Below are 24,425 nucleotides of genomic sequence, written 5' to 3'. Positions count from 1 at the left end.
CAACAAAGAACTCTAAATTATATAATAGCTGAAATTAAGCTAAATATAGAGAAAGAGACATGAAGTAAAAGTGATCTAAAGCAAAACAGGATATCTTTAAACTTTAAAAGGAGAGCATTTTACTTTAGCCAAACTGCATTTTCTCCCTTTCCTCATCAGCTTTTTTTTCCATAGAAACTTTCTGCAATTTCAACTTTTTGGGCATGGAGATGGGGGAATCTTCAAAACGCTGAAACTCTTTTCTGTCCGGATCTAAGAGAAAGAGAGAAATCTCTTTGGCTTATAGAGAGGAGACAAGTAGCATGTGTCCACTGCCCAAAATACTCCATAAAGTCTTGTCTACGGAATGGCAAAGAGGATTAACTTCCCTCTAGCCCTTGCTGCTGGTTCATGGACTGCATTTCCAGCACTGCAGTTTTATTTTCATTTTAGCTCGATGAAGTAGCATCACAATTAGTTCTTCAGCTTTCCTGTGCAAGTTCCTTCATTCTGAGGTCAGAAAATCTTCACTCTGCTGCAAAGTTTCTGAGGAAAGGGGAGGCAGCAAAGCAGGGAGCTCGTTAGCAAGGCTGGCCTATGCTTTGGATTGATTTTGTTTTCTCTAATGGCTTGATCATAACAGTTGCACTCTAATTTTTGTACAGGGTTGTGCACATTTCAGGCAATGTAAATATATACATTGGCATGCTTATTAGCTCTGCTGTTTAAATTAGGGATATTTGATAGTGTATAATAAAACCAAGTGGTCCTGTGTACCATTTGTCATGCTGAGCTTGGACTCATCTCTTTGTACTCCCACTCCACCCTTTCCAGCCTCATTATATTCCAAATGCTCCTCCTTGCTTGGAGCAAAATCAATCCTTGTTTTGCATTGGGTGGAAGAGGAGAAATGTGTGCTGGGATTTTCCTGAGTGCACAGAGCTGCGTGCAGACTTAATTCTTGGTTAAAGGATAAGTGTGGGGCTTCCCCAGGGAGGGGGATCGTTGTAAGACAGCTGAGGTCATGGTCACAGCCTCAGCCCCCGTGTATTAAACTGCAGAAAGGAGGAGAAATATGAGAGGGCCCTTTGCACTTAGCAAGAGAGAATACTACTGTGAATGCTTCTTCCCTGAGCCTCCAAAGCTACAGGCAAAATAGTAAATCCCTGCAGCTCTGAGAAGTGATTTTTTTTATCTTGTTTAATCATCCCTTCATTTCAAAATCCCAATTTCTCCCCACTGGCCCAATCTGTATTTCCCTTGCTGAGGGCTGGCCTATGTCACTGGCCAAATGCATCAGGTCTGTGTTGGAATGATTGCACGGGATGGATTTTTCTGAGGATGGAAGTCTCTTGGTGGAATATAAGAGATGGGATTTGAGTCCCCCACTTCCATGAATGGCACTGGGACAGGCTGCTCAGGGCAACAGGGGAGTGGCTGTCCCAGGAAGGGTCCAAAATCTGTGAGGATGTGGCCCCTGGGGACACCATTTAGTGATGATTACAACAGTACTTGATTCACCATTGGACTTGATGGTCTTGGAGGTCTTTTCCAACCTAAATAATCCTATCATTTATATCCACAGGACCTCAGAGAGGTTAAAATGGCTTTTAAATTCCCCTGGGAGTCAGGTGTTGATTTACCTGTACAGCCTCCTAAGGGGAGATGCCAGTGGCAAAGCAGAGAGAGGAGAAGCTCAGGATAAATGTCAGATGTCCTCTCTGGCAGCTGCCCAGAAGTAAAGATGCCTCAGAGACTATAGGAGCAGTGTGGGGAGCCTATTGGGGTGTTTGTCCTCAGGGATGTCCTTGGTCCTCTCCCCTTTTCTCCCTCAAAGACCAATGGCTCAGGCAAACCCTCAGAGTTTTCCTCTGAAGCTCTTGAAATTATCCAGAGTTGCCAAAAGAAAAGATTTGCTGACAGTCCGGATCCTATTGGCAAACCTAGGTGGATTTATGATGTTGGGTGGAAACCAATTTGAACTATACTTTTACGTGAATCTGATCCCTCTCCTGAGCCAGGCAAAACTTCATGATTCTGGCTGATTTTTCACACTCGGCTTTTGAGCACTTCTGTTCTCATTTGAGCTGAGGATGAAACTCTGGGCCTGCAATCCTGAACAACCCAAAACTTCCAGCAAATGGACACAGCTTTGTTCCCTGTTTGTCTCCAGCTCTAGGTTAGATGTCTTGATTGCCTTTTCCCCCCAGGAGCCCACAGTGCTCCACAATATAAATTGTCTGATGTGTTTGAAGCATGTGCCATCATCTCATGTAATTATGACAATTGTTATAATTATTAAAAGCTTTGCAATGTTTCTTCCTCTACTCCTCATAGCTCCTTCCACCATTTGAGGTTTGTAGGCCCAGTGTTTGGTTTTTTGAGGGTGTCACAGGCTTGACCAAGCTCTGCTCTGTAGGACAAGAGACAATGGGCAAGAACTGATGCCCAGGAAGTTCCACCTGAACAAGAGGCAGAACTTCTTCCCTGTGCAGTGCCCAAGCCCTGGACAGGCTGCCCAGACAGGGTGTGGAGTTGCCCTCACTGGAGATATTCCAGAACCAGCTGGACTCAACCCTGTGCTCTGGGATGACTCTGCCTGAGTGGGGAGCTTGGACCAGATGACCCATTATGGTCCCTTCCACACTGACCCATCCTGGGATTCTGAGATCAGTGTGACCATGGAAAATTACTTGAGGCTTGCCGAAATGCAGGCAGAAGAGTTAAGTGGGTGCAGTAAAGTTTCCTGTAGATTTTCTGCATGCTTCAGCCACTGTTTGTAAACAGGAATACACATAATAGGTTGAGAAATCAGCTCCAAAACAACAGGCATTGTTTGTGTGCTGAGTAACTCTAGTGATCTGTTAGGATCTGGAAAAAAATCATATTGTATCCAGATGAATGTAAAACAGAGCCTCCCCTGCCAAAAACCCCAACTGATACCTTGGGAAGTTCTGTAAAGATTACTTAACTTGTTTCCCTATGTTTGATTTGATTTCTGAGATTTGATGTTGGTTTTTTTGTTTTGTTTTGTTGTTTTTTTGTTTGTTTTTTTTTTTTTTTTTTTCCTAATTTCAGTAAATTAATGAGACACATTATAAAAATAATAGAATATCAAGTGAGTGCTGACTGGGTGACCCTCTCAGTGTCATGGCAGGAATGCACCAGGGTTGTGTTCACACTGCTCAGGACTAAGCCCTTCAAGTTTAGTTGGATTTTTGTTGGGCAAAGGTGGCTTTCGGCTTGATGTGTGCTGTAAATGTGGGGCTGTGCCATCAGAGTGGGTTTCTGCCACCCTGTCAGTGATGAGGGTGCAGAAAGGGCATTAGACAGCATGCCCCCTTATCAGCAGGGTCTGATGTGATAAGGTGTCAAGAACCAGAGATAAGCAGTGAACTCCGCTGATGTAATGGGAGCCCACTGGTAGCTGGTGAGGTATTGTGTCTGCCTGTATCTATTTCTGCCACTGTCTATCTGGAAACTGATGGAAATTAGTCTCTAAATCAGCTGTCAGGGTCCAGGAGATCTGCAGATCACCTGTGGTAAAGACACAGGTTTATACAAACTGCTCAGCTCTCATCTCTCTATTCCCTGTAATACAATGGAACATCCCAAAATTCCCTCCCTGTCCAAACCACCTCTGGGCACTGGGGCTTTGTTCCCACCTTGCTGAACACCAGAGTTGTTTTCTGCCTGAGCTGCACCTACAACAGCTCCTTCCTCAGCTGCCTTGGTGCCTTCAGAGCCACTCAAGGTCAGTGACCATGCAAGGACAGCAGCAGCATTGTTTGTCATCTGGGGAAAGCACTTCAGTTGCTAAATGGATTTGAGTTGAGTTTGTTTTTTATCATCCTGAAATAACCACTGCTCAAACAATTGCAATTCTTCTGATGTCTTTCTGGGAAACATTTGGCTTGTTTGGCAGTGCAGTGTTGTGTAAATAAATATGTACCAAGCATCAAAGTCAAGGAGGGGAGGGTGAATTCTCAAATAATTATGTAAATAAATCCACATAGCACACTCTGATATTGGCTGCCATGTGCATTTATATTAATCAGTATGGACATTACTGACAAGTGAATCTATCCTGCTGCATTCTCCTGAAGCTTTCAGAAGTAATGCTTCATTTTGCTCTGTGTTTTGCTATAAGGGATGCAGCAGAACGCCAGGGCTGGCTTATCTCAGCATCCCCTTCAGGTGTCTCTGGGAGGCTGAGACCAATCAAACTTTGCATAAATAAGTGCACTCGGCATGAGAGAGTTTACAAGGCTGATCCAGCACTTAAAAAAAAACACATTGGGAAAAAGTAAATAGGCTCATTTGCTGGACTGGCCTTTATTTGTCGATCTCATTTTGACCTCTTTGGGGAGGCTAAAGGACGTTCAGTGACTGTAAAGTGCAGAGACTTTTGTGTATAGCCCCAGATGCACTTTTTCGATGCTTCATTGACAACAGCTGTAATTGAGCCAGTTTGAGTGGCTCTCGATTTTTCCTTATCCAAATAACTCATGTGTTTGTCTAGGATTTGGCATCTATGCCTAATCACAAAATAAGTGAGAAAAAGCAGTTGCTCTTGCTGCTTCTGTGATCCCTCTGAAAGATGAAGCTATTGAAGGAGGTTGGAGGAAGTTGGTAAATTTTGCTGTTTGGTGGTGCACAGGAAATTGGTAAATTTTGCAGTTTGGTGCACAGATCACCTGAATTGGGAAGCTGGATTCTCATTCAGGGTTCCACCAAACCTGGGGCTGAGCACTGGCTACCCCATCCCTGAGGAAAAAGAGAGCTTGAGCAACCTGGCAGGAGGTGAAGATAAGAAGTAAAATATGAGGGGGTTCTTTTAGAAAGGAAGGAAATAATAAAAACAGCAGCTGAAGGTGGTTTTTAATTTGTGAACTTTAAATTATATGGCAATCAACCCTCTTGTTAAAGCCATAAGGGTCAGAGTGAGGAGTAGGTGGTGGAGGAAGGAAGGGCTGGTGCCATCTCGGTCAGAGACCTGGAAAGCAGGAGCTTTACTCATGTCTAGGGCATAAAATCACAGTAAATGGGTGAGCTGAGTTGAATACCTTACTGATTTTTAATTAGAGACGAGATGTTGCTCTCTTGGAGAGGAAAATTGCTGCAGCACCAGTGAGATGAATGCAGGGGTGGCTGCAAAGAGAATCAGTGGGGCAGAGGGGCCACCTTGGGACCACAGGAGTCTCGTCAAAAGAAGCTGGAATTTACCCAGCTTTCCTTTTCTTTCTTGACAGCCTTGTGGCAGTTCCAGGTGATACAGGGGATTGCTGGTTCTACTACAGCCAGTGAGATTATTTGCATCTGAGGAGGGCAAGTGGAATAAGCCTTCAAAGAGTAGGGTGACTCCTCATGTTTCAGTTCTGGATTGATGCAGAATAGTTTGACAAAGACCATGTGCTCTTTTTAATTCAGATTCCTTCCATTCCTACTCTTGGCCTTTTCCTTTTCCGTAGATCTGTGTATCCAGTGTACCCTAAATGTGGGCAAATTTCCTTTTAGTATCTGAATGGGGCTACAGGGAAACCAAGGAGTGGCTTCACATCATTAACTGCAGTGACAGGACAAGGAGTGATGGGTTCCAACTGAAAGAGGGGAAATTGAGGTTGGATATATTGGGATGAAATCCCACCTGTGAGGGTGGGCAGGCCCTGGCACAGGTGCCCAGAGCAGCTGTGGCTGCCCCTGGATCCCTGGCAGTGCCCAAGGCCAGGCTGGACAGGGCTGGGAGCACCTGGGACAGTGGGAGGTGTCCCTGCCATGGCAGGGGTGGGATGAGAGGAGCTTTAAAGTCCCTTCCAATCCAAACCATTCTGTGATTTAAATATGCACCGTGTGCATTGTTAAAATTCACTTCACCTCCAGTTCTTCAGATGCTCAGCAAGAATAACATTGGTAAATTGATTAATTACATCAATTAATTCAGTGGGGTTTTCCCCCCCTCTGCTCTTGCACAGTTTGCTTCCAAAATCAGTTCAGAGTGACACTGCCTGAGTTAGGGCTGTGACTGATTCCTTCTCTGGGGATTTCTCCTCTGGCCAGAGCACTGCAAGCTGCCAGTTTGAAGCTGTTCTCTGTGTGTGCCTAACAAATGGCTCTGGCAAACAGTGCACTTTTACAACATCATTTATTGGTGAGCTGAAGTGCTCAGGTGTTTTCACAGTATCACCTCTTACTGCTCTTTACCACTGTTTTTCACTCCTCCTTGCTGCATTTTGTTAAGCATGTATTACATGTCAATAAAGGTTTATTGATTGTTTGCCATTTATAGGGACAGTAAAGGCAAAACAGGTGTAATTATATGGTGAAAAATCACAGCAAAACTTAAAATAGCTTTCAGCAGCAAAGAGTAACTGGAACACACTGTAAGAATTGGGAAAAAATATCTCCTGAGAGGGTGAGCTAAGGGAAAAATTAGATAAGGAAAACTGGCAGAGCCTTAGGGAGCCTGAAGGCCCCAAATTCAAGTTATCCCATTCAGAAGCTCTTGCAGGTGACCAGAGAGGTTTAATCATGAGCTCATCGCTGACCTCAGCTGAAAGAAAGAACTATGCAATAAGGAGAAACTAGGTCAGACTCCCAGAATGAGAACAGAAGTGGAGCAGGGGCATACACAGAAGCAGAAAGGCCAAAGAACTAAATAAAGATACAGCATTCAAGAGCCACTGGCAGTAAGGAGATCCAGCTCTGTATCACTGTTACAGGAGGCTGTTCTGCTCTACAGTCAGGAAAAGGAGATATCAACACATCAGCACTGCAGATAATTGTTTAATGTCTTCTCTTCATTCAAGGTTCAACACTAATTAGATGATTTCTGTAATTAGGACTAGTTATAAAGCAGTAAGGTCCCAACCTAGGTGTGGGAAAATGGGTTAGGGCCAACCTGGATGATTTAGGTGCTTTCAGATGGGCTGAAATTGTGAATTTAATTTTAGAATACTTAAAAAAAAAGAAAGAAGAAAAGATATTTCAGTCTTGCAAGTGGGGTTAACTTGCAAAGGAGAGAATCAGAAGCCTGTGAAAAGACCAGCACAGTGAGTGTTCCTAAAAGAGAAGAAAGAGGAGGAGTTGGGGAGCTAGAAAGCCACCAACTTAACATCAGTTTCTGAAAAAGTACATGAACAAGTACTCCAGCAACCTTTTTAAAATGCCAAAAATCTCATCAAAGCCATCCAACTTCCTTGTGCAGGGCAGCACTCGGTTCTGTGCATGGAGGAGCAGCAGTAGATTTGTGTATTGAGATTTCAGTGAGGGCTTTGGCAGCCTCTCAATGACATCATAAGTTACAGAAACATTGTCTTAGTCTGCCTAAGATCTTAATTACTTTCAGGAGGGCTATTGTCTCTTTATTGATTAGAGTGGGGATCTAGGAGGCTTACCCCAGGCTTTGCCTCATGGACCTTCCACTTAAAGGCTTCAGGAAGTGTATAAAGTAAAAAGGGATAAATCTAGGCCAGTATTTAGTGCTGTCACTTAAAAGGAGCTCCCAGCAGAACCATGAGTGGAGATTTCCTCATGTTCCATCCTGTATAGAGTGTGCTGGATGCTCCCCAGGAGAGAGGAACCCCCTCTGTGGGTGTTTGCCCTGCTGCCAGGGGCTGAAGGCACCTTGCTTGAGTAGATATTGAAGTGTGAATGGAAATAATCTGTAGCAGCTTCTCCCTAGATGCCAACTGCTCCTCAGGGAGCAGGGAATGAAGGCCCTGTTGGATTAGGGATCTGCAGTGACATTGAGGTGTGAGCTCCAGTTTGTATAAATGCCCTGATTTGCACTCTTGCTGAATTTAGCCTTGTGCTGCCTCTTGTGCCCCAGCAACCCTGAGCAATAGCTTGGTTATTCACTCTTAAAATCAGGCCTTAATTGAAAACCAGGCCCAGTGGTCAAAGGACAAGAGTATTCCAAATGCCAAATATTTGTGAGAAGCCAGCTTGTCCCAGGGAGGGACAGCTGCTCCTAATTTTCCTGAGAGAATCATATTTTAAAGCTTAAAAATACAATAATTTTTGTGCATAGCAGGGCAGCTACTCCCTACCCAGAAGGGTTTAGTATTTGTGTGCCTTGGCCTGCCAGCCATGAGAGGGGAAGAATACTTGTCTGCTCAAGAGGCAACTCAGAGACATGCTGAATTATTTCAAAATATGCCTCTGAGGCCTTCAAAAGAAAAGTGCTGAATTGTACTCAGATTTTTAGATACTAGACCCTGCAACAGGTTAGCAATGTCCAACTGGGATTAAGCCAGGCCTTTGAGTCCAGAGGGACCCAGGGCCTCTCCCAGCAGAGCAGAACAAGGATTGGGGGTGTTTTACTCCTTATGGGATTGAAGGAACCATTAATGAAGGCACAAATGCTTTAAAAATTAGGCTGTTTTCAGAGAGGATGGAAAGAGAGAGATGTTTTCAGAGAAGATGGAGGAAGGAAAGGTCTGGCCTGGCTGATGGCACAGCCTTCATCCAGGAGGGTTGGGGAGGGCTGGAGCTTTATGCAGCACACAACTGAAAACTGTGTCAGTCATTGTTGATTTTACAGGGGGAACATCCTGGGGGAGGGAGGATTGTGCCCTGTGCCTGTGCCCAGGTGAGACCCCACCTGCAGAGCTGCCCCAGCCCTGGCCCAGCACAGGGAGGAGCTGGAGCTGCTGCAGAGATCCAGAGGAGGCTCCAGGGGGATCAGGGGATGGAGCAGCTCTGCTGGGAGGAGAGGCTGGGACAGCTGGGATTGTGCACCTGGAGAGGAGAAGCTTTGGGGGGACCTCAGGGTGGACTTGCAGGGCCTGAAGGGGCTTCAGGAAAGATGGAGAGAGACTGTCCAAGGGCCTGGAGTGCCAGAACAAGGGGGAATGGCTTCACGCTGAAAGAGAATGGGTTTAGATTGGAGATTAGGAAGGAATTCTCCCCTGGCAGGGTGGGCAGGCCCTGGCACAGGGTGCCCAGAGCAGCTGTGGCTGCCCCTGGATCCCTGGCAGTGCCCAAGGCCAGGCTGGATGAGGGTTGGATCAGCCTGGGACAGTGGGAGGTGTCCCTGCCATTGGCACTGGGGCTGGAATGAGATGACCTTTAAGGTCCCTTCCAATCCAGTCCATTCTGGGACCCCGTCATTCCATGCAATGCAATCAGCTATCCCAGGATTTATGTTAGAAGCTGCTTTTCCACATTCTGCCGTGAATTTGGGTCATTGCAAAACCCACAAACACCAGCTTCAATAGAACACAGCCATTCTGAGATGGCTTCTGCCCCCCTCCATCAGGGGCTTCTCTTTGCAGATATAGTGCTGGAATCTGTGGTCAAAGTGACCTAGAATTTTGTTTTAAGCGTTGGTGCCGTCGTCTCCATGTTCTCGTTGTTTAGAGCCACAAGGTGGCATTGCAGATTAAAGGGAAAACAGCTCTTGTTGTGCAGGGACGCGGGAGGGAGGTGGGAGACTTGGAAAAAAATTAAAAATACCCATACAGCCAGGTTGAAATTCCTTCTAGGTCTTGGAGAGATGCAAGGAAGAGTTCTGCTCTCAGCTCCCAGGGCTGCAGTTTGGATGGGATGTTTGCTGTGTTATGGTCATGGGGTGTTTCAGCTGATTCTGCATCTGCAAGTACCTCGGAGCTGTTCAGAGCTGTTCCTGCCCTGCCTTGGGAGCTGATGCAGCTTCAGAGCTGTGACAAGGGTGATGGTGGCACCTCGCAGCCTCTGTTGTTTCAGTTTGTGTGTTTAAATCCTGAAGAAAACTCATTTCTTTCTTCCCCATCCTCCTGCTCCCCCTCCTCCAGTCACATTTCCCTTGGTTTCCATGCATGCACAATTTTTGCTCAAACTGGGCTTCTCTGGAAGGATTGACCCACTCTAGAGAGTGAAGTTAAACCCTCTAACAATGGTAGAATCTCAACAAAGCTTTAAGGGCTATTTATTTGTTTTCTTACAGAGAGGAAGGTGAACTGAGCTTGCTGTAGCTGGACCCTCTCTGTACTTTCCAGGTTTTTCTGTGATCCAGGACTCAGCCTTTTATGTTCAGGGCAAGAAGACTCAGAGCAGGATATTCAAAGATTTTTGCTCCTCTGAGTCAGGATGAAATAATAAGGTATTTAGGAGATCTGAGTGAATCCTTAGGAAGCCTGTTCTGCCCCCAAAAAACGATACCAAGTTTCTCACTCTGGAAATACTTCTTACAATGAGAATGGGCTTCACTGGTTTATTTCCCTGTCTCTTTTTATTACAAATTCCTGTCCCAGGAATTTTCTGTTTTTTCCTCCATCCCCTCTATGGATGGAGGAATATAAATAATATAATATAAATACTATAATATTATATAAATAATATAAATCTAATATTCATGCTGAATTTCTGATAGATTCTTTCTGGTCCCAACTCTTCTTATCAGCGCTTGTTGTCTTTGTCTGTGTATACTTTCCATGTAAACTAGGAAAAGTAGCTCTGCTGGAAGATGGATCTTCCCAGCAGTGGAAAAAAGTGCTAAATGGAGTGGGGGAGCACCCAGCCAGCAAAGGAAAATCTTACCTGTTTTGGAAAGACAGTGAAAATAATTTTATTTTTACCTCCGCTTTGGAGAAGAAGTGAAAGGCAGAGGAAATAAAAAAAAGCTTGCTCAAAACCCACTATAAGTGTTTGTTAGGAGTTTTGCAGACAAATGGAGGGTAATTGACAGTGTTTAACTGTCAAGGCAAGAGAAATACCCAGTTCCAACTTTTTTCTAAGAAGGAGGGAAGCAGCAAAAATTTTTCATCAACATGCATATGACAGCAGAGAAAAACACCATGAAGTTTTGCTTGGACAGTTTTCACCTGGTTGAGAAAGCCAGGGCACATAAATACATATAGATTCGGATATACACATGCACACACGTGTGTGCATAGGAGTTTCTGGATATATTTGACAAGTCTGATTCCATTTTGTGACCAGCTTTTATCAGAACCGTTTCTGAAAAATATTCCTGGTGTATTAAACCTTGTTTGCTTTGCTAAATTGTCCATAATTTCATCCCAGTTTTCCCTGCCTGTCTGCCTCAGGGTTACTGCACAGGGTGGGAAGGCTCTTGCACACTCCAGCTGTCCCCAGGCTGGGAAACAGCTCCCAGAGACTGTGGTGAGGTGGCCACAAAAAGTGTGCAAAAATGCTGTTGGTTTAGATGGCGTGGGAAATGCTCTTCTTGACCAGTTTCTTGCTGTGTGAAGAGCAAATCCTGCCCAGAATGTTCCTGTGCCTCCTTTCTGGACAGGGGTGATGCTGCTCGGCTGTTCGGGCAGGACAGTTTATTCCTGCCTGAGCAGACACTGTCTCCCACTCTCTGCAAAGCATGGCCAGACTTGGACTGGCAGGCCTGATGGAATATAAACACTTGATGTTTATTAAATATTGTGAATGTTCTGCCCCAAAATGTAAATAAGTAGCTGGCATTTTGATTTCTAGGATGATCGACCACGATCGAAATGCGTGAGGCTAATGAGAGAACATCCAATTCTTTTAGGATAATTTCAAAAGGTGTCTATGCTCCTTCTGCATGCTGAGGACTTCTGGGTGCAAGCCAACTCCTAAATGATAGGGGTTAGGATGAGGCTAGCAAGAAAGCTCCTCTCACCAAGGTTATTTCATAACTGCCTACTGCAGAGTTTCACATTTACCACTGGAGCAGCTGGTGCTGGCTCACCTCATCTGTCAGGCAGGGAGCCGAAGGAGATGTATTGCTGGACTGACCCCAATAGTGAATCCGATGTTCTTGGCTTTTTTTTTAAACTCTCCCGACCTGAAGGGAGAAGTGAACCTTTTGAAAAAGAAAAGTTTATGCATAAAAAATTCTGTGCAGTGCACATTTCCGGATGAACGTTCAGGCCAGCATTACTTAATGCTGAAATCAAAGCTTTTGGGATTCATGGACATTTCCAAGGCTGCTGTGATACTGCAACCCCTGTGTATAACCTCATGCTTAACACAGGGCTTTTATTCACCTTGAAGTTCTCTTTTGTTCTTCAATCAGCTCTGTTCTGGAAGGAGAGGGGGGAAGCAGTAATAAGATTTAGCAGGATCTCTGGAGATGAACAGATGCAAGCCCAGCTCTCCTGAAACAGAGACCTTTATTACAGTGTTTGTATTCCAGAGGGAGTGGTCAAGGAAAATGTGGGACAGGATGAATGTTTTCTGTGGAGAAGAGATGCTGTTTAAACTACCATCTGTGTGTAACTTACATTGCAGTAGGAAAACAAGATTTGCTGCATCCTGGAGAAAATGATGTGAATGTGTTTCATAGAAGTTGTCCAGTAATGCTGGGATCTCTTGTGTGCCTGGGAGCACCTCGGGGCAGTCTCAGCCTTGCTGAATTCCCAGGGACTGCCCTCTTAATGGGAAAGTTGTGCCTCTGCTCCAGGGGATTGTTGAACAACACTTGGTCTTACTGGGTGTCACAGAGGTTCAGACGTGTTCTGCTGCAGAATGAGATCGCAAACCAGATTGCTTTTTTCTTTTCCATCCTTTCATTTCCAAAGAGGATCTTTTCTCTTTCCCCCCACTCCCCAGCTCAATAAGCTCTGTGGTAGCTGTCAGGACATTGACATATCATGGTGAACACTCGAATTCAGGTGTTTTCTGCAAACCTGACAGATCTTCAACCTGCCCAAATTTGAGTATTGTAATTGCTCAGCTACTGTTGCTTAATGTGAATGCGGGGGCAGGAAGGAACATCTCTCTGCTTCTGCAGAACCTCAGGAAAATAGCTTTGGTTTTGACAAATTGGTATTTTCTTTCAAATATTTCTAGTGAATGTTGCAGAGGTCAAATGTTAAGGCCTTCCTCTGGAATGGAGGTTTGAAAGATTTATGTTGGTCTTCAAATCCATAACCTGCTGACACACTACAAAGGCCTGAGATGGCTGCCAATACCTCAGCACATTTTCAAAGCACAAACAGTGGCTTTAGTCATCATTAAGTTGCATGAATCAGACCATTCTTCCTTGGGCAGTCCTCCTGCAGAGGAATTTTGTTTAAGTTTCTATTGTGCATCTGCTGTTCATGCTTTCATATGGGAACAATTTTTTCATGTGCATCAGAGAGGGGGTGAGTAAGGGAACAGTGACACATTGACCTCAGAAGCTCTCGGGGAATTTTCTAGAGCCTTGGCCTGCCTGCAGGAGGGGGTTTTGTGGGCTTGCTCCACTCTGGGCTTGTTCCTCTGGTTCCCCTGTGTGCAGGTCCCTCTGATCCACCATCCCTGTGGGGGTTTGGGAACACAGACAAGCCTGCACAGCAAAAACCCACAGGTATTTTGAAGGTGAGTGATGAACAGAGGAGAGTTGATAGTTAGAGGAGAGTTGATAGAACTTCATACCATTGTTGGTTTTGTCCTGCCTGCTGTGTAGGTGCAGAGGAATAGACTCTCATCCTCTCTTAAATTGGCAATTTCTGGTCTTGCTAGATTCACTTCAAGTTTGCAGGCAGAGAAAACTTTCTTCCTTAGCAAGAAACCAGAAGTCTCCAAGGCCCTGCTGATGCCCTCTTGAGAAGAAAGTTTCATTCCCATGGTGTGAAATGAAGCTCCTGCTGGCATTTGAGATGTCTCTGCCCATGAACTCTCCTCTCTCTCTCAGGCACCTGCTCAGCTGCTGTTACTGAGCTCCTGCTCAGGCACTTTGGTGAGCAGAACACATTGTTCATAGCTCATCTCCTCATCTCATCTTCCTGTGCAAGCTTCAGTTGACTAAAAATGCTGTTTATTCCCATTTAATGTGGTGGAAATCAGTGCAGAACGAGGCCAGAGGAGATCTGTCTGTGCACACCCGGCTGGCTGGGACTGGCTGGGAGGAGCAGGGGGAAGCAGCTCTCTTTGGGTAGTGGCAGGTTCAGCTCAGGAATCTCAGATGGACAAGAGTTACTCTGAGGTTAATAACTCTTAGGTAGGAAAGCCTTGAGGGAAGGAAAACCTGCATCTACTTTGGACCAAAACTATAGAAATCTGAAATTTTTCATGGAAGACGATTGCTCCCATTTTACTTCCTCCTCCCCATGTGTTTAAATATTGTAGTGAAATGGAAACAAGCTGGGAAGCTCCTGGCTGGTCCTTAAGAACCTGTGGAGGAGCTGACAGCATGGAAATTGTGGGTTGACAGCTGAACCAGAGACTAAATAATTTACTCCTGAGCTTAGAAATCTGAGCTGAGGCATGGGCTTATCTGTGCAGGAGCACGAAATCTTTTCTTTGATTTTCCCCTTGGTTTTGCCCATATAATTTTAGAATTACAATTAGGAAACACAATAACTGTTCTTGCACACTTCACTGAGTGATTGCCATTAGCTCAATATCAGCCATTTCTCCTGTATTTGATACTCTACAGCTTTGGAGTGGAGACTTTGGGCTCTCTCCCTCTTTGCTTCCCTGGCTCTTTCCAGTGCTCATGGCTCATCTGGGACAGGCAGAGCCGTGTTGTTGTTTGTAGTCCCAGAGCCCCAGAGCAGGATTTTTTGGGAGCTAGTCATGACCGCAAACCTTGAGGCCTCTGAGTGACCCCATTTGTAATCCAGGGATGTTCTCAGAACTTCCCAGGCCACAAGACACCCAGATACATCCCTGAGCTGATGACTGCCCAGCCAGTGGCTGCTGTTGGATGGCTGAGTTCACCCTCACGGCTCTGCCTGTAGGAATATGGGATTGTTCATATGGGTGACTGCTCTTGTGGTGAGCAAGGCTCTTTTTGGGATGGCCAGTGCATCAGAAGATCCCCTCTCCTCTCTCTCCCCTCCCACTGACCTTCCCCAACGTGTCCTTGACTAAATATGTAGTGCTTGCACACAAAAGGAAGGAATTTAGGAGTGTGTGAATTACTTGCAATTAAATGTCACGCCAGCCACATGTGGTTTTGCTGCTCCAAATTCAGCTCAAATAAATGGAAAGGATTACAAAATGAGGGAACAACTTGGGTCAACCTGGAGTGTTAAACAAAATATGTTTTCCTTCAGTAGCATCCAGGAGTGTGTGGTGCATTTTGCCAAAGAGAGAAGACAGTGTGGAGTCTAAGTCAGGGGCTCAGGTGAGGTTTAACCTACACAGGCCTAAGTAAGTTGTTTCATGAGCTTTGCTACTTCTGGTGCTTGAAATTAGTTTCTCCTTGCTTTCTTTGGCCTGTGCTGCTGCAGAGAAGGGAATGTTTTCCATGCTGTGACAGGACAAGGAGGATAAAGGTAGGAGTTGGAAGTGAGGTCATGGCTCAGGCTCACTAAAAGGAAATCAGACAGAGGATTCATGTTCACCTTGAGCCTTCACTAAGCCAGGCTTAGGGGGCTCTCAGCTCTTTAAGATATTTAGGATTATTTCCTCATGCTGGACCATACAATCAATGAGATGTGCCCATATGTGAGGTTTTATTTCCATGTCTCCCAGGGAGATGGATGTAGTTTCTCCCTGAACTCACTCACATCTCTGACATTCCTGTGATCTAGAAATCAATTTAATCTCCTGATGAGGAAAACTTCCACTGGTTTTAATTGGGAATTGCTCTGTCCTGCTCCACTTATTTTGTGAGCCAAAAAGCTCCAGCAAACCTGACACAGATCTGTTTTCTTCTCGGAGGGGTTTGGTGGCATTTACTGATGGAGGAAGGACGTGTGCTGTTTCCTGAAAAGCTAAGGAGAATTATTTGCTCTCTCTATCAGCAATGCCATTGCCTTTTCCAGTCAAATACTGCCAGCTGTGGAAGGCACATTCCCTCCTGCCAGCCACTCATTGTGCTTTTGCAGTAGGAAGAGGGGGGATGAAAGAAGGGGGGATCTTAATTGAAAAAATAGGCCTGGGGCTTCAGGGACATAACAAAGTCAGTGGGAGTGTGTGAACAGCAATTTATTTTGTCAGTTCAAGTTACAGTCTTTCTGACATGTGAAAATTGCAGATGCCAGTTTCTCAATGTGTCACTGTGACACACAGCATCCCAAATAAATAATGAAACTCTGGGCTTGGTTTGCAGAGCTTCGGAAAGCCCGAAGAAATGGGATATAAAAAATGACAGATAAATTGAGAGAGTTTTCTTTGACATACGGGGCATGATCTTAGTTCAGCCTTTCACAAGAAGATCTTCATACCTTTCATTGCTTCAGCAGAGTGTTCCTTTCCTCAATGTGGTCCTCACAGAGTTTATGGCCTTCACAGCCTCTTTGGGCTTTGAAAATGGAGCTGTTTTCATGAAGAATCAAACAAACCTTTTCCCTTGAAACTGCAGAGGATTGGATAACGTGTGACTGAAGTGTTGATCTGAGACTGAGTAGATCACCAAAGCAACTTGTTAAGGCTAGGGTCCAATTAGGAAATTACCTGTTATCCTGACTGCCTACAAGCCTTTTAAATGTTCCATTGTTCTTCACCTGCTAAATTCTAGTGATGATGGTATTTAAATCTCCTGTGTTTTCTGACTTAGTTTAAATCTTTTAGAAGGAGCTCTCCTTTCCATGTATTTCTACAGCACTTAATATAACTTGGTTCAGCCTTTATTATGTTATCCATTTATTATAGCAGTAAAATCTCATTTTGTGCAGATCAAGTAGTTTCTATTAATGTTTGTTCATTGGGCTTACAGAAGTAGACAAATGGCCATTAATGATCAGGGGACCAAGTCAGAAGCATGAAGAGTTTATTAAAAGTTCAATTAGAAAAAAACTGTTCTGCAGAGACCTTTAGCAAGAGCCTGAGTGGCAGCAAAGACATTAAAAATCCTTAATAACACAGCAAAGATGTGAATGGTTTCCTATCCCATTTCCCTAGTTAATCTGGTTTAGTCAGCTGGGTGGTCAGACAGAACGTTGATTTCTGAGGAAATCCTGAAAAATTAGGCTTGTTTTAGCTAAGGGTAAAAAAAAAAAGGAAGAAAGAATATGACAAGCCTTCAAATGCATAAAAGCCTTGTACATGCAAGAAAAAATGTGTTATCTTTGGATAAGATGAACAGGGCACGAAGCTGCAAATTTTAATTGCAAGGAGTCTGTGTCCAGAAGCTGAAGGAGGATCACCAAGGCCAGTGTGGGAGAGAGCTGGTGCTTTACTTGCAGCTCATGGTCCTGGCAGGCTGGCATGGAAGGGAAGATACTGTCCAGCAAAGCCTTGCTCTAAAGCACCATCTAAAAGAGAAATGCTAATAATTTTGCAGAGTATTTCAAGAGGCTGAAAGTCAGTGCAGGCAGGAAGGTTCATGTGGGTTCATGACTTTGGAGGAAGTGTTAAGCTGGCACTTCTCACCAGCAGGTAGGTCGTGCCCAGGAGTGTTTGCTGGTGAAAGAGGATCCTCCTGCTCGTGGAACAGGACATTACCGTCAGCTTCACTGCCCTGTCTTGTCATGAAAACTTAAAAATAGGGGACAGATCCTCAGGAATTCAAAGCCAAACTGCCCTTCTTGAGCAGCAGCCAGGGCCAAAAGTAGAAATGTGAAACAAGCTGGAGAGGGTTGAGCGGCTGGTGACAGATGGGTTAGCTCAGCCCGTACACTTCCCAGGGCATGGTTAAATCTGAGTTCTTTTCCATGGAAAAGCATCAGTTGACTTTGCACCAGTGCTCTGAGGGGAAGCAGTACACTGCCCTCCTCACACTTTGGAGACAGCCCTCTCTGTTTCCTTGGGAACTACGGAAAGGAGCTGAATTAGGCTGCAAAGACTTTGACTTCATCCACAGCTGCCCTGGTCACACTCTTGTGAGAGCTTCCCTGGCTGCACAGACTTGGAGAGAGCTGATGCAGTTCCTTGAGAGCCCACTTACCCTGATCTTAGCTCAGTGCTTGTCTGTCCTCTCAGAACATGCGTCACTGCACACGGTAATTACGAGGAGAGCTAAACTGCCAGGGAAGGATGATTGCATCATTAAGCCACTGGAACAGGAATAACTAATTCTGCTCTTAACTCTTCATGGAACCCTGGTTATGACGCTGAAGATCAGTTTTCTCATCTGAAAGGAATTTTCCTCCTACCTTATTAATTTTATTTTATTGCATAATGTTGCTGTGTCAATTATATTTTGAAGGGACAGAGCTGTAAGGAAGTTGCGTCTATGGCACCACTTGTGAGGATCACAAACTGGGATTTCTGCTAATACTAGAAGTGTCCTACACTAAGAATATTAATTTCAACAATGATGTTTGTAATAGAAAACACCTACAAGGATTTGGGAGATTAATCACAACAGAAACATCTCAAAGAAAATCTGTAGTGAACAGTAGAACCTGGTCCATTCTTTGTGTGAATTTGCAACCCTGACATCTCTTACTGAGTATTCTGGCAAGCTCATAGCACTTTCAAGGAAAGATTTAACAGCCAAGCTAGAGCACACATCTCATGTTGCTTTTAGTTTATTATTATTGCAAAATGCACTATTGAACACTTACGAGTGCATCGCAAAATAAAATGCTGGGGAATTACAAATGAATTTTGCTCTTAAGATGAATGAGTCTGTGATTTAGAAGCTTTGACATCAATAGCACTGATGCTTTCATGGTAAAAAGGACTGCAGTTGTCAGATTTTCCTTCTACTTTGGGAGTGTTGGCACAATTTTTAGAAAGTAAGTTTTGGTGAGATTCTTATTAATCCTTTCCCCAAAAAGTTCAGCTAGCTATGAAATAAGAATGGCTTTGTTCTTTTTTTCATCCTTGCTTATTTTACTTCTTCTAGATCTAATGATTTTTATGAAGTCAACCTTTTTCTACCTCTGCTTCTTCCTCCCACACCCCACCTCTCATGGACAAAATTCTACAGACCCCTGGGACTCTTACCCATCAATTCCCTTGGCATGAAGGTCCTTTGTCCATGGAAGCTCTATTTTTGTGTGTGTCACATCATAAAAAACTATTTGTGTTATGCAAAACTGTCACAGCTGAGGAGCCAAGTAATTCCTTTCAAATTCACACTGCAAAGCAATATGTTGGGTTTTTTCCTTAAATATTTCAGACAATGCTTTTATCAAAATGGGTCATCCTTCTGTCTAATCAGCGTGTGCTCCTGGCCATGACCAGTTCTAGGTGCAAGAACTGCTGCAGTGGGCAGTAATGGATTAAATATGTCCACTGTGAAAGATTCTTCCTTAATTGCATTAGTTTGAGGTTTATTTTATGCTTGAAATGTGGCGCTGAGCCAAAGAGACCACAATCCACCTTCCTTTCCAAGGTCCGAGCACCAGGCAGTATCCCTTTACAAGAAGGGTGCTTAAGTGCTTTTCTGAATCAAAGCCTGAGTCAGTGCTTTAATGTGCTCTGTTCATGCTTGGAAATGGCTTATATTCCACTGAGCAAATTTCCTTTAAAGAAGCTAAGCCTGCTACAGTGTCTGAAGAATTCAATGTCACACTGAAAACTTATCCCCCAGATCTGTGTCCGAAGAGATCCTGCCTAATGGATGCTGCCTATTGCTCACTGCCATGCAGCATTCCTGCTCCAAGCATTGAAACAGTCCGTTCTCTCTCCAGGCAATGGGACAGATTTTTCTCTGGTCACCTCTGGTGTTTTAAATTTATATTCAAGGTTCTAGGGGAGGTTATTCCAGTGGAGCACCAGTAACATCTCCATACCTGTGATCCCATACATGGGTTTGAGGCTGGCTCTAAGGCAGGAGTGTGATAAGACTCAGAGTATCCAGCAGGAAGTTGAGGCAGCTGTTTCATGGAGGAATAATAGAATATGTGGAGTTGGAAGGACCCATAAGGATCATTCAGTCCAACTCTCTGCTCCTCCCAGGACTGCCTAGGGGAATCATAGAATGGTTTGGGTTGGAAGGAACCTCAATGATCATCTGGTTACACTCTCTGTCATGGTCAGGAACACCTTCCACTATCTCAGGCTGCACCAACCTGGCCTTGGACATGTCTGGCTATGGGGCAGCCACAGCTTCTCTGAGTAACCTGTGCCAGGGCCTCACCACCCTCACAGGAAAGAATTTCTTCCTGATCTCTAATCTAAACCTCCCCTCTGTCAGTTTTGAAGCCATTCCCTCTGTTCTGTCACTGCATGCTCTCATCAATAGTCTTTCTCCACCTTTCTTGTTGGCCTCCTTAGATAAGAGCACCATCCAAGATGCTCCTTGATCCTTGGACAGGGGATCCTTGGACAGAGTGCTATGGGGAGCCTGTTCCAGGGATCAACCAGTCTTTTCCTAATGTCTGCTCCAAACTTTTTCCCTAGATGCAGTCCCATTCCCTTTCCTCATGTCCTCTTGCTGGCTTCTAGAGTGGGGATCAGCAGCTCCTGCTCTGCCCTCCAGGGAGGTGTGGGCTACCCTAAGGACATCCCTTGCCCTCTGTCACTGCTCCTTCAGAGCTCTGGGCCCTCTTTGCCTTTCCCCAAATCAGAGGCGGGTGCTTGACCTGCCTATATGCTTTCTTGTGGTTCATTTCCAGCCTTACTGCTGACTGCTGCTTCCTTGTCAGAGCTCGAGGAAGATTCATCCCAGGCTGGCTGGGCTATTTTAAGGCCAGGCTTCTATGGATCTGCACGAGCCCGTGTGCTTCAATTAGCTTTTGTCTGGCCTGAGCTGTTTTTGTTATCACCCTCGTTTTGCTGATAAAGCAGGAACATTTTTAGAGGTGACTTTTTTCCCCCTCTGCAGGAGCCCCGGGATGGATGGGAATGAACTTTGTCAGGTGCTCAGAGTGAAAGGAATTGTCAGGATACCTGACTCCTCTGTCTGTCCTGACAAACCACTCGGGGGCCTTGTGTCTCGGGTTGTTCCCTCTGCAAAGCATGGCTAATATTTATTTCCATTATATATATTAATAGCACTTAGTAACTTTGAACAAGGTCAGGCCTTCAATGCATTACACACTGTGCTAAGACATGCATATATTAGTGCCTCTCTCCTGCCTCCTTCGAAGGAGTGATGTCAGAATGCAGTGCCTGAGAGGCAAGAAATGATCCTGATGTGTTCCAGGGCTCTGTCCTGGCACTCTGGCTCATCCCAAGGAGTGCATTATGGGCAGGAGATAATTTGGACTTGGCCTTTCATAAGTTGATTATCCTATTTCAGGTTTAATACCCCAGATAAGGGTTTGTGACTAAAGGGAGACGATGGCTGAGAAATCTCTGCAAAGTTTTGCGGCTGGAGTCATAAAGAGAGAATAAGGCAGGACTGCCAAAGTATGGGCACCTCCATCACAGCTGACACAGGTTTTGTCTAGATTTAGGCCTCTCATTTTCATCACTGCTTTAGTCAGAGGAATCACTCTCCAGATGATCCCACACTCCTTCAAGTTCAGAGCAGCATCTCCCTGAACTGACAGATTAGCAGACAACAACTCTGTGAACTTCCAGTATGAATTCATAAATAGTCTGTCTCCAACCACCATTAATGCATCCCAGATTTAGGGCTGCCTGACAAATCATGTTCTCCCTTTGCCACCATGACTTTGTTCTACACTTCAGATTTGAAAACCATGAAAAATAAATAATAGTTTGGAACGTCTGGTTGTTAAATCATCGCAAGCTCCTACTGGGGATGCACAGTGACACCATGACTGCCAATGTCTATTAAACTGCTTTACAGGACTCAGATATTCTGGTGGGACCCAGTTCTGTGAGTGCAGCAGGGATGTGCTGAGGTAGCATTGCTGAGGTTTAGGAGATGGGAGTTTGGATCTGATTTTTTTGGCTTTTTCTACATGTGAATGTTATTGAGAAATGGTGTGTCCTGCTACTACCATGCCCATATATTCTGGTTTCATACTTGGAGGCAGGAGTTGAGAGTCGGGGTGGGGATTAATGGTGGTGAGGTAACTGTTGGTGACAACCAGAGTGCTTTTTGTCCAGGGCTAACCTGAGCTGGAGTGGGTTGAGTGCTTGTCTCTGAAGTATTAAAGCAGGAATTGTTAGCACTTGATGAAAAAAGTGATGTCTGAGCAAAACTGTGGCACATTCTCATCCTCTCTGAGGTGTAGAGGTGGAGCAGCAAATCCAAAGCCTTGTGTCAGCAGGACTCAGGGAGACTGACACCAATACCAACCACTTCAGCTGAAGTGATTGTCAGGGGCAAGCTCTAAAACAATGAATTTGAGATTAACAGCACTATGTGGAGAGTTACATCTTAATCCTATATGAAAAGATACAAAATCATTCATGTGAGAGCGTAGCCAGTTGCTGAATGGTGATATTCTCAAAGTTTTTTTTTAATGTAGAATCAGAAGTCTAAAATCTGTGGTTATTAAAATATCCTTCTGGCTTTCCATATATCTTTTTGTCACAGAACCCACTTCATAAAATTTGAAAGTGAGACAGAAGTTTACTGAAAGCACTGAGTACAGTTTGAGAGAGGCTGGGTCATCATGCAGGGGAGAAAAAAAGGAAAATCATCCACAGCCTTCATTCCAAGAGAGTCTAGACATTAAGCCATTGCATAGAAAGCTATTGGAAATTCAAGGATTTCCTTACAAGTACTTGCATCTTTCTTTCCTGGCTTCTTCTGGAAGCTGCAAAGAGGTCCATTGACTTTTTGGAGATTCATAGTGCCACATAAATTAGGTGGAGAGACTCCATGGGAAGTGGGCCAAAGGGAAAGATAGTTCTTAAATGCATTATCTCTTTCACTCTTCTTCTTTATACGCTTCTCCCCATGGCAACTGTACTTAGTCAAATATGCTTTGAAGTGAGTTGGATTGCCAAAAAAGTAGGATTTACTGCCAGAAAAAAGTTATATTTCCATTCTCCATTCTGTATGAAATAATACAGCAAGAATTAGTAAATATGAGCATCATGTTTTTTCCAGTGTTGTTGCAGTGGCTTCAGAAGTCACCTCAAATTGTTTTGCCCATCTCTGTAAGTTATGAGGTGACAACAACACCAAAGAAGCAGCAAAGCAGACAGGAGGTCCTGTGGAGCAGTTGGAATACTGGGTCTATTTTAGAGCTGCTGATTGTTTGGATGCAGGAACTCATGGAAATAAACCCTGACTGTACAGCTGGTACCCACAGAAAGTGCTGTGGAACAGAAATAGGAGAGTCACAAGTGAGGTGCCCATGCCTGACAGGAATGTCACTGCAAAGGTGATTTTCCCTGTCTCCCATTTCAGGGTTTAGGGGTGTCAAGTATGGCTGTCTGATTGTTCATGTTGGCCAGCTCCCAGCTGCTTTTTGAAGATATTTATTTTTGTAACTGTTGCATTTATCAGGGTGGATTAGCCAAGTCTGTTGACTTCAGTTTTTTTGGCACAGGCTGTCAGAAATTATTTTAGCAATGCTCTGCCCTGAACAAAGTGCATTTACTTTTCAACCTCTGCTCTTACTTCCAAGCAATGAGCTACTGAGGGTTTCATTTACAGTCAAACATTCAGTGGAGTTCCTATCCACGGCTCTTTGTTGTACATTGGATTTCTGTTTGTGGAAACCAAAGGGAAGGAGAAAGGAACATCTCCACCTAATGGCTTCTGGCTACCAGTAAATGGTGGCAATTCCACAAGGAGGTATAAAGCACAGGAGGATGTTTTCAGAGAAGTAATAAATTTGCTGGGATAGTCACAAGGAGTGCCAACATCACTTGAGAGAGAGGAACTTGTGGGAATTTCTTTTGTTCCATCTTGGGCATCATCTTCATGAAGGCTTGAATACACAAACCAAATCCTCTTCCCAGCAGATTTACCATTTTCTGGCACCAAAGGGGTGGATCTTTTCTCTGCAAACTGTTTAGGATTATACCATTCTTTATTTTCAGTGGTTTAGGGTTCTAAAATATCATACTTTTGTTGAGTAAGCTGATTGGTCTTTGAGAGTGTCTTCAGAGCTGTGGTGTTAATGGAATGTATTCCCCTTCATGTTGGACAGGGTAAGGAAGAATTAATTCTGAATTAAAGGCTTGCTGTTGAAGAGACTTTCAAACTGAATATCCAGTAAAAAATTCCTTAATTTTCTCTCCCAGAACTCAGACTGACCTTTGTATCCATATGTAGCTTTAAAGGAAAAGCAACAACTAACTGCAGAGAGGTTTTTCACTCACCTGAATTAGTTTGTTCATTCCCATAATATTCCACTTGAATGTCACCGCAACCTCTGTGCTGCCACCCCCAAACCTGATCTCGTCACTCACTTCAAAGATGCAATTCCCTGCCAAATGCCTCACCTTCATCCATCTCAATCTAAACTCAGCAAAATGACCTCTCAAAAAGTACTCTACAGAGGCACTCTTTAATCAACATCTGTTTAGAGCTTTCCCCGTTAACTTCCCATAGGCAGATTGTTTTCCATAATTAGGCACAGATAGGCTGTGATATAACCAGCTGACATATAGAATACATATTCATTTCTCCCTCTGACTCCTTGAAGGATCTGAGTAATGCACAAGGAACACCTAGTGCATTTAATACTAGTCTCAAGAGCTTCAGACTTGTCTAAGAGAGTCGCTGAAGCACTCCAGGTAAAGCTCATGTCTCGTTAAATGAGAGGCTTAGGACAGTGTGGTGCTCTTGATGAACTGAGAGGCTGCATTTAGATAAGAAATGGAGA

This window comes from Ammospiza caudacuta, chromosome 21 (assembly GCF_027887145.1).
Source record: "Ammospiza caudacuta isolate bAmmCau1 chromosome 21, bAmmCau1.pri, whole genome shotgun sequence".
Lineage (NCBI taxonomy): Eukaryota > Metazoa > Chordata > Aves > Passeriformes > Passerellidae > Ammospiza > Ammospiza caudacuta.
Note: the sequence above shows the minus strand (reverse complement) of the source record.